General features: G+C 51.2%; 20 non-coding genes across 20 annotated transcripts; 6 read left to right on the top strand and 14 right to left on the bottom strand.

Moving 5' to 3' along the window:
- Positions 1 to 9: 9 nt before the first annotated feature.
- On the bottom strand, positions 10 to 128 carry LOC131476875 (5S ribosomal RNA). The gene has a single exon (XR_009243237.1). It is a non-coding gene; the product is annotated as a 5S ribosomal RNA (ribosomal RNA).
- A 296-nt stretch (positions 129 to 424) lies between these two features.
- LOC131477679 (5S ribosomal RNA) lies at positions 425 to 543 on the bottom strand. The gene has a single exon (XR_009244004.1). It is a non-coding gene; the product is annotated as a 5S ribosomal RNA (ribosomal RNA).
- Positions 544 to 851: 308 nt separating this feature from the next.
- LOC131442107 (U2 spliceosomal RNA) lies at positions 852 to 1,044 on the top strand. The gene has a single exon (XR_009232688.1). It is a non-coding gene; the product is annotated as a U2 spliceosomal RNA (small nuclear RNA).
- Positions 1,045 to 1,168: 124 nt separating this feature from the next.
- Positions 1,169 to 1,287, bottom strand: LOC131476874 (5S ribosomal RNA). The gene has a single exon (XR_009243236.1). It is a non-coding gene; the product is annotated as a 5S ribosomal RNA (ribosomal RNA).
- Positions 1,288 to 1,583: 296 nt separating this feature from the next.
- Positions 1,584 to 1,702, bottom strand: LOC131476873 (5S ribosomal RNA). Its single transcript, XR_009243235.1, has one exon. It is a non-coding gene; the product is annotated as a 5S ribosomal RNA (ribosomal RNA).
- Positions 1,703 to 1,998: 296 nt separating this feature from the next.
- Positions 1,999 to 2,117, bottom strand: LOC131477678 (5S ribosomal RNA). The gene has a single exon (XR_009244003.1). It is a non-coding gene; the product is annotated as a 5S ribosomal RNA (ribosomal RNA).
- Positions 2,118 to 2,425: 308 nt separating this feature from the next.
- On the top strand, positions 2,426 to 2,618 carry LOC131442106 (U2 spliceosomal RNA). The gene has a single exon (XR_009232687.1). It is a non-coding gene; the product is annotated as a U2 spliceosomal RNA (small nuclear RNA).
- Positions 2,619 to 2,742: 124 nt separating this feature from the next.
- Positions 2,743 to 2,861, bottom strand: LOC131476872 (5S ribosomal RNA). Its single transcript, XR_009243234.1, has one exon. It is a non-coding gene; the product is annotated as a 5S ribosomal RNA (ribosomal RNA).
- Positions 2,862 to 3,169: 308 nt separating this feature from the next.
- On the top strand, positions 3,170 to 3,362 carry LOC131442105 (U2 spliceosomal RNA). Its single transcript, XR_009232686.1, has one exon. It is a non-coding gene; the product is annotated as a U2 spliceosomal RNA (small nuclear RNA).
- Positions 3,363 to 3,486: 124 nt separating this feature from the next.
- On the bottom strand, positions 3,487 to 3,605 carry LOC131477254 (5S ribosomal RNA). The gene has a single exon (XR_009243602.1). It is a non-coding gene; the product is annotated as a 5S ribosomal RNA (ribosomal RNA).
- A 308-nt stretch (positions 3,606 to 3,913) lies between these two features.
- LOC131442104 (U2 spliceosomal RNA) lies at positions 3,914 to 4,106 on the top strand. Its single transcript, XR_009232685.1, has one exon. It is a non-coding gene; the product is annotated as a U2 spliceosomal RNA (small nuclear RNA).
- A 124-nt stretch (positions 4,107 to 4,230) lies between these two features.
- LOC131477296 (5S ribosomal RNA) lies at positions 4,231 to 4,349 on the bottom strand. The gene has a single exon (XR_009243641.1). It is a non-coding gene; the product is annotated as a 5S ribosomal RNA (ribosomal RNA).
- Positions 4,350 to 4,645: 296 nt separating this feature from the next.
- Positions 4,646 to 4,764, bottom strand: LOC131476871 (5S ribosomal RNA). The gene has a single exon (XR_009243233.1). It is a non-coding gene; the product is annotated as a 5S ribosomal RNA (ribosomal RNA).
- Positions 4,765 to 5,060: 296 nt separating this feature from the next.
- Positions 5,061 to 5,179, bottom strand: LOC131476870 (5S ribosomal RNA). Its single transcript, XR_009243232.1, has one exon. It is a non-coding gene; the product is annotated as a 5S ribosomal RNA (ribosomal RNA).
- A 308-nt stretch (positions 5,180 to 5,487) lies between these two features.
- On the top strand, positions 5,488 to 5,680 carry LOC131442263 (U2 spliceosomal RNA). Its single transcript, XR_009232839.1, has one exon. It is a non-coding gene; the product is annotated as a U2 spliceosomal RNA (small nuclear RNA).
- A 124-nt stretch (positions 5,681 to 5,804) lies between these two features.
- Positions 5,805 to 5,923, bottom strand: LOC131477345 (5S ribosomal RNA). Its single transcript, XR_009243687.1, has one exon. It is a non-coding gene; the product is annotated as a 5S ribosomal RNA (ribosomal RNA).
- Positions 5,924 to 6,219: 296 nt separating this feature from the next.
- Positions 6,220 to 6,338, bottom strand: LOC131477784 (5S ribosomal RNA). The gene has a single exon (XR_009244104.1). It is a non-coding gene; the product is annotated as a 5S ribosomal RNA (ribosomal RNA).
- A 296-nt stretch (positions 6,339 to 6,634) lies between these two features.
- LOC131477723 (5S ribosomal RNA) lies at positions 6,635 to 6,753 on the bottom strand. Its single transcript, XR_009244046.1, has one exon. It is a non-coding gene; the product is annotated as a 5S ribosomal RNA (ribosomal RNA).
- A 308-nt stretch (positions 6,754 to 7,061) lies between these two features.
- Positions 7,062 to 7,254, top strand: LOC131442101 (U2 spliceosomal RNA). The gene has a single exon (XR_009232683.1). It is a non-coding gene; the product is annotated as a U2 spliceosomal RNA (small nuclear RNA).
- A 124-nt stretch (positions 7,255 to 7,378) lies between these two features.
- Positions 7,379 to 7,497, bottom strand: LOC131476869 (5S ribosomal RNA). The gene has a single exon (XR_009243231.1). It is a non-coding gene; the product is annotated as a 5S ribosomal RNA (ribosomal RNA).
- Between the last annotated feature and the right edge of the window lie 3 nt (positions 7,498 to 7,500).

Raw genomic sequence — 7,500 nt, 5'->3', positions numbered from 1 at the left:
CAGTGTAAAAGCTTACAGCACCTGGTATTCCCAGGCGGTCTCCCATCCAAGTACTAACCAGGCCCGACCCTGCTTAGCTTCCGAGATCAGACGAGATCGGGCGTGCTCAGGGTGGTATGGCCGTAAGCCGACGGGCTGGGGACACAGACTCCTTTTATAGACTAGGCAAGGCCCCCTGCTCGTGGAGGAGCTCAAAAGTCAGCCTTTCGAACACACTGCACTTGAGCCTTTATCTCCACTACCTGCTACACTATATTCCAGTATTAGGAAGCTACATCGAGATGGGTAAGCTGCTGCCCATCTCCAAGCTTCTCACGTGCTTGCAGAGCGACATCCAAGGCTGAAACTAGAAGGACGTTAACGTGTGCCCGTGCGTCAACGTAATTGCAAGCCCATGTTTCTTGTAAGGAAGCAGCAGTGTAAAAGCTTACAGCACCTGGTATTCCCAGGCGGTCTCCCATCCAAGTACTAACCAGGCCCGACCCTGCTTAGCTTCCGAGATCAGACGAGATCGAGCATGCTCAGGGTGGTATGGCCGTAAGCCGACGGGCTGGGGACACAGACTCCTTTTATAGACTAGGCAAGGCCCCCTGCTCGTGGAGGAGCTCAAAGGTCAGCCTTTCGAACGTTCAAGAGTTTAAGTTGTTTTTGGTGGGCTTTGCTGTATGGCCGCGCCCTTTGAGTGTGTCAAATGTCAAGCAGCTGTTCGTCAAGGCTCAGAGGTGCACTTAGATCACCTTGGGGCGGAGGTGATCAGCAGCAGCCTTTGTTATGCGCACTTAAAAAACATGGCACCACAACAAGTAACTTGTGTGCCAAGATCTTGAGTTGGCCCCAGACACTTGTGGGCCATCGCTTCTCGGCCTTTTGGCTAAGATCAAGTGTAGTATCTGTTCTTATCAGTTTAATATCTGATATGTCCTCTATATGGGGATTAAATATTAAATGCATTTTTGAGCATTGGGAGGTGAAAACTGGGGCTTGCTCTCTTCACTCCTTGCATTGACCTGGCATTGCAGTGCCACCAGGAACGGTGCACCATTCTCTTTTTTCTGTGAAAACCAAAGCAAGGCTGGAACTAGAAGGACGTTAACGTGTGCCTGTGCCCGTGCCCGTGCGTCAACGTAATTGCAAGCCCATGTTTCTTGTAAGGAAGCAGCAGTGTAAAAGCTTACAGCACCTGGTATTCCCAGGCGGTCTCCCATCCAAGTACTAACCAGGCCCGACCCTGCTTAGCTTCCGAGATCAGACGAGATCGGGCGTGCTCAGGGTGGTATGGCCGTAAGCCGACGGGCTGGGGACACAGACTCCTTTTATAGACTAGGCAAGGCCCCCTGCTCGTGGAGGAGCTCAAAAGTCAGCCTTTCGAACACACTGCACTTGAGCCTTTATCTCCACTACCTGCTACACTATATTCCAGTATTAGGAAGCTACATCGAGATGGGTAAGCTGCTGCCCATCTCCAAGCTTCTCACGTGCTTGCAGAGCGACATCCAAGGCTGAAACTAGAAGGACGTTAACGTGTGCCCGTGCGTCAACGTAATTGCAAGCCCATGTTTCTTGTAAGGAAGCAGCAGTGTAAAAGCTTACAGCACCTGGTATTCCCAGGCGGTCTCCCATCCAAGTACTAACCAGGCCCGACCCTGCTTAGCTTCCGAGATCAGACGAGATCGGGCGTGCTCAGGGTGGTATGGCCGTAAGCCGACGGGCTGGGGACACAGACTCCTTTTATAGACTAGGCAAGGCCCCCTGCTCGTGGAGGAGCTCAAAAGTCAGCCTTTCGAACACACTGCACTTGAGCCTTTATCTCCACTACCTGCTACACTATATTCCAGTATTAGGAAGCTACATCGAGATGGGTAAGCTGCTGCCCATCTCCAAGCTTCTCACGTGCTTGCAGAGCGACATCCAAGGCTGAAACTAGAAGGACGTTAACGTGTGCCCGTGCGTCAACGTAATTGCAAGCCCATGTTTCTTGTAAGGAAGCAGCAGTGTAAAAGCTTACAGCACCTGGTATTCCCAGGCGGTCTCCCATCCAAGTACTAACCAGGCCCGACCCTGCTTAGCTTCCGAGATCAGACGAGATCGAGCATGCTCAGGGTGGTATGGCCGTAAGCCGACGGGCTGGGGACACAGACTCCTTTTATAGACTAGGCAAGGCCCCCTGCTCGTGGAGGAGCTCAAAGGTCAGCCTTTCGAACGTTCAAGAGTTTAAGTTGTTTTTGGTGGGCTTTGCTGTATGGCCGCGCCCTTTGAGTGTGTCAAATGTCAAGCAGCTGTTCGTCAAGGCTCAGAGGTGCACTTAGATCACCTTGGGGCGGAGGTGATCAGCAGCAGCCTTTGTTATGCGCACTTAAAAAACATGGCACCACAACAAGTAACTTGTGTGCCAAGATCTTGAGTTGGCCCCAGACACTTGTGGGCCATCGCTTCTCGGCCTTTTGGCTAAGATCAAGTGTAGTATCTGTTCTTATCAGTTTAATATCTGATATGTCCTCTATATGGGGATTAAATATTAAATGCATTTTTGAGCATTGGGAGGTGAAAACTGGGGCTTGCTCTCTTCACTCCTTGCATTGACCTGGCATTGCAGTGCCACCAGGAACGGTGCACCATTCTCTTTTTTCTGTGAAAACCAAAGCAAGGCTGGAACTAGAAGGACGTTAACGTGTGCCTGTGCCCGTGCCCGTGCGTCAACGTAATTGCAAGCCCATGTTTCTTGTAAGGAAGCAGCAGTGTAAAAGCTTACAGCACCTGGTATTCCCAGGCGGTCTCCCATCCAAGTACTAACCAGGCCCGACCCTGCTTAGCTTCCGAGATCAGACGAGATCGGGCGTGCTCAGGGTGGTATGGCCGTAAGCCGACGGGCTGGGGACACAGACTCCTTTTATAGACTAGGCAAGGCCCCCTGCTCGTGGAGGAGCTCAAAGGTCAGCCTTTCGAACGTTCAAGAGTTTAAGTTGTTTTTGGTGGGCTTTGCTGTATGGCCGCGCCCTTTGAGTGTGTCAAATGTCAAGCAGCTGTCCGTCAAGGCTCAGAGGTGCACTTAGATCACCTTGGGGCAGAGGTGATCAGCAGCAGCCTTTGTTATGCGCACTTAAAAAACATGGCACCACAACAAGTAACTTGTGTGCCAAGATCTTGAGTTGGCCCCACACACTTGTGGGCCATCGCTTCTCGGCCTTTTGGCTAAGATCAAGTGTAGTATCTGTTCTTATCAGTTTAATATCTGATATGTCCTCTATATGGGGATTAAATATTAAATGCATTTTTGAGCATTGGGAGGTGAAAACTGGGGCTTGCTCTCTTCACTCCTTGCATTGACCTGGCATTGCAGTGCCACCAGGAACGGTGCACCATTCTCTTTTTTCTGTGAAAACCAAAGCAAAGCTGGAACTAGAAGGACGTTAACGTGTGCCTGTGCCCGTGCCCGTGCGTCAACGTAATTGCAAGCCCATGTTTCTTGTAAGGAAGCAGCAGTGTAAAAGCTTACAGCACCTGGTATTCCCAGGCGGTCTCCCATCCAAGTACTAACCAGGCCCGACCCTGCTTAGCTTCCGAGATCAGACGAGATCGAGCGTGCTCAGGGTGGTATGGCCGTAAGCCGACGGGCTGGGGACACAGACTCCTTTTATAGACTAGGCAAGGCCCCCTGCTCGTGGAGGAGCTCAAAGGTCAGCCTTTCGAACGTTCAAGAGTTTAAGTTGTTTTTGGTGGGCTTTGCTGTATGGCCGCGCCCTTTGAGTGTGTCAAATGTCAAGCAGCTGTTCGTCAAGGCTCAGAGGTGCACTTAGATCACCTTGGGGCGGAGGTGATCAGCAGCAGCCTTTGTTATGCGCACTTAAAAAACATGGCACCACAACAAGTAACTTGTGTGCCAAGATCTTGAGTTGGCCCCAGACACTTGTGGGCCATCGCTTCTCGGCCTTTTGGCTAAGATCAAGTGTAGTATCTGTTCTTATCAGTTTAATATCTGATATGTCCTCTATATGGGGATTAAATATTAAATGCATTTTTGAGCATTGGGAGGTGAAAACTGGGGCTTGCTCTCTTCACTCCTTGCATTGACCTGGCATTGCAGTGCCACCAGGAACGGTGCACCATTCTCTTTTTTCTGTGAAAACCAAAGCAAGGCTGGAACTAGAAGGACGTTAACGTGTGCCTGTGCCCGTGCCCGTGCGTCAACGTAATTGCAAGCCCATGTTTCTTGTAAGGAAGCAGCAGTGTAAAAGCTTACAGCACCTGGTATTCCCAGGCGGACTCCCATCCAAGTACTAACCAGGCCCGACCCTGCTTAGCTTCCGAGATCAGACGAGATCGGGCGTGCTCAGGGTGGTATGGCCGTAAGCCGACGGGCTGGGGACACAGACTCCTTTTATAGACTAGGCAAGGCCCCCTGCTCGTGGAGGAGCTCAAAAGTCAGCCTTTCGAACACACTGCACTTGAGCCTTTATCTCCACTACCTGCTACACTATATTCCAGTATTAGGAAGCTACATCGAGATGGGTAAGCTGCTGCCCATCTCCAAGCTTCTCACGTGCTTGCAGAGCGACATCCAAGGCTGAAACTAGAAGGACGTTAACGTGTGCCCGTGCGTCAACGTAATTGCAAGCCCATGTTTCTTGTAAGGAAGCAGCAGTGTAAAAGCTTACAGCACCTGGTATTCCCAGGCGGTCTCCCATCCAAGTACTAACCAGGCCCGACCCTGCTTAGCTTCCGAGATCAGACGAGATCGGGCGTGCTCAGGGTGGTATGGCCGTAAGCCGACGGGCTGGGGACACAGACTCCTTTTATAGACTAGGCAAGGCCCCCTGCTCGTGGAGGAGCTCAAAAGTCAGCCTTTCGAACACACTGCACTTGAGCCTTTATCTCCACTACCTGCTACACTATATTCCAGTATTAGGAAGCTACATCGAGATGGGTAAGCTGCTGCCCATCTCCAAGCTTCTCACGTGCTTGCAGAGCGACATCCAAGGCTGAAACTAGAAGGACGTTAACGTGTGCCCGTGCGTCAACGTAATTGCAAGCCCATGTTTCTTGTAAGGAAGCAGCAGTGTAAAAGCTTACAGCACCTGGTATTCCCAGGCGGTCTCCCATCCAAGTACTAACCAGGCCCGACCCTGCTTAGCTTCCGAGATCAGACGAGATCGGGCGTGCTCAGGGTGGTATGGCCGTAAGCCGACGGGCTGGGGACACAGACTCCTTTTATAGACTAGGCAAGGCCCCCTGCTCGTGGAGGAGCTCAAAGGTCAGCCTTTCGAACGTTCAAGAGTTTAAGTTGTTTTTGGTGGGCTTTGCTGTATGGCCGCGCCCTTTGAGTGTGTCAAATGTCAAGCAGCTGTCCGTCAAGGCTCAGAGGTGCACTTAGATCACCTTGGGGCAGAGGTGATCAGCAGCAGCCTTTGTTATGCGCACTTAAAAAACATGGCACCACAACAAGTAACTTGTGTGCCAAGATCTTGAGTTGGCCCCACACACTTGTGGGCCATCTCTTCTCGGCCTTTTGGCTAAGATCAAGTGTAGTATCTGTTCTTATCAGTTTAATATCTGATATGTCCTCTATATGGGGATTAAATATTAAATGCATTTTTGAGCATTGGGAGGTGAAAACTGGGGCTTGCTCTCTTCACTCCTTGCATTGACCTGGCATTGCAGTGCCACCAGGAACGGTGCACCATTCTCTTTTTTCTGTGAAAACCAAAGCAAGGCTGGAACTAGAAGGACGTTAACGTGTGCCTGTGCCCGTGCCCGTGCGTCAACGTAATTGCAAGCCCATGTTTCTTGTAAGGAAGCAGCAGTGTAAAAGCTTACAGCACCTGGTATTCCCAGGCGGTCTCCCATCCAAGTACTAACCAGGCCCGACCCTGCTTAGCTTCCGAGATCAGACGAGATCGGGCGTGCTCAGGGTGGTGTGGCCGTAAGCCGAAGGGCTGGGGACACAGACTCCTTTTATAGACTAGGCAAGGCCCCCTGCTCGTGGAGGAGCTCAAAAGTCAGCCTTTCGAACACACTGCACTTGAGCCTTTATCTCCACTACCTGCTACACTATATTCCAGTATTAGGAAGCTACATCAAGATGGGTAAGCTGCTGCCCATCTCCAAGCTTCTCACGTGCTTGCAGAGCGACATCCAAGGCTGAAACTAGAAGGACGTTAACGTGTGCCCGTGCGTCAACGTAATTGCAAGCCCATGTTTCTTGTAAGGAAGCAGCAGTGTAAAAGCTTACAGCACCTGGTATTCCCAGGCGGTCTCCCATCCAAGTACTAAACAGGCCCGACCCTGCTTAGCTTCCGAGATCAGACGAGATCGAGCGTGCTCAGGGTGGTATGGCCGTAAGCCCAGGGGCCGGGGACACAGACTCCTTTTATAGACTAGGCAAGGCCCCCTGCTCGTGGAGGAGCTCAAAAGTTAGCCTTTCGAACACACTAAACTTGAGCCTTTATCTCCACTACCTGCTACACTCTATTCCAGTATTAGGAAGCTACACCGAGATGGGTAAGCTGCTCCCCATCTCCAAGCTTCTCACATGCTTGCAGAGCGACATCCAAGGCTGAAACTAGAAGGACATTAACGTGTGCCCGTGCGTCAACGCAATTGCAAGCCCATGTTTCTTGTAAGGAAGCAGCAGTGTAAAAGCTTACAGCACCTGGTATTCCCAGGCGGTCTCCCATCCAAGTACTAACCAGGCCCGACCCTGCTTAGCTTCCGAGATCAGACGAGATCGGGCTTGCTCAGGGTGGTATGGCTGTAAGCCGACGGGCTGGGGACACAGACTCCTTTTATAGACCAAGCAAGGCCCCCTGCTCGTGGAGGAGCTCAAAGGTCAGCCTTTCGAACGTTCAAGAGTTTAAGTTGTTTTTGGTGGGCTTTGCTATATGGCCGCGCCCTTTGAGTGTGTCAAATGTCAAGCAGCTGTCCGTCAAGGCTCAGAGGTGCACTTAGATCACCTTGGGGCGGAGGTGATCAGCAGCAGCCTTTGTTATGCGCACTTAAAAAACATGGCACCACAACAAGTAACTTGTGTGCCAAGATCTTGAGTTGGCCCCAGACACTTGTGGGCCATCGCTTCTCGGCCTTTTGGCTAAGATCAAGTGTAGTATCTGTTCTTATCAGTTTAATATCTGATATGTCCTCTATATGGGGATTAAATATTAAATGCATTTTTGAGCATTGGGAGGTGAAAACTGGGGCTTGCTCTCTTCACTCCTTGCATTGACCTGGCATTGCAGTGCCACCAGGAACGGTGCACCATTCTCTTTTTTCTGTGAAAACCAAAGCAAGGCTGGAACTAGAAGGACGTTAACGTGTGCCTGTGCCCGTGCCCGTGCGTCAACGTAATTGCAAGCCCATGTTTCTTGTAAGGAAGCAGCAGTGTAAAAGCTTACAGCACCTGGTATTCCCAGGCGGTCTCCCATCCAAGTACTAACCAGGCCCGACCCTGCTTAGCTTCCGAGATCAGACGAGATCGGGCGTGCTCAGGGTGGTATGGCCGTAAGCCGA

The sequence above is a fragment of the Solea solea genome, chromosome 16 (genome assembly GCF_958295425.1).
Source record: "Solea solea chromosome 16, fSolSol10.1, whole genome shotgun sequence".
In the NCBI taxonomy this organism is placed as follows: domain Eukaryota; kingdom Metazoa; phylum Chordata; class Actinopteri; order Pleuronectiformes; family Soleidae; genus Solea; species Solea solea.
The sequence above is the reverse complement of the archived record's forward strand: the minus strand, read 5'-3'. Positions and strand labels throughout refer to the sequence as shown.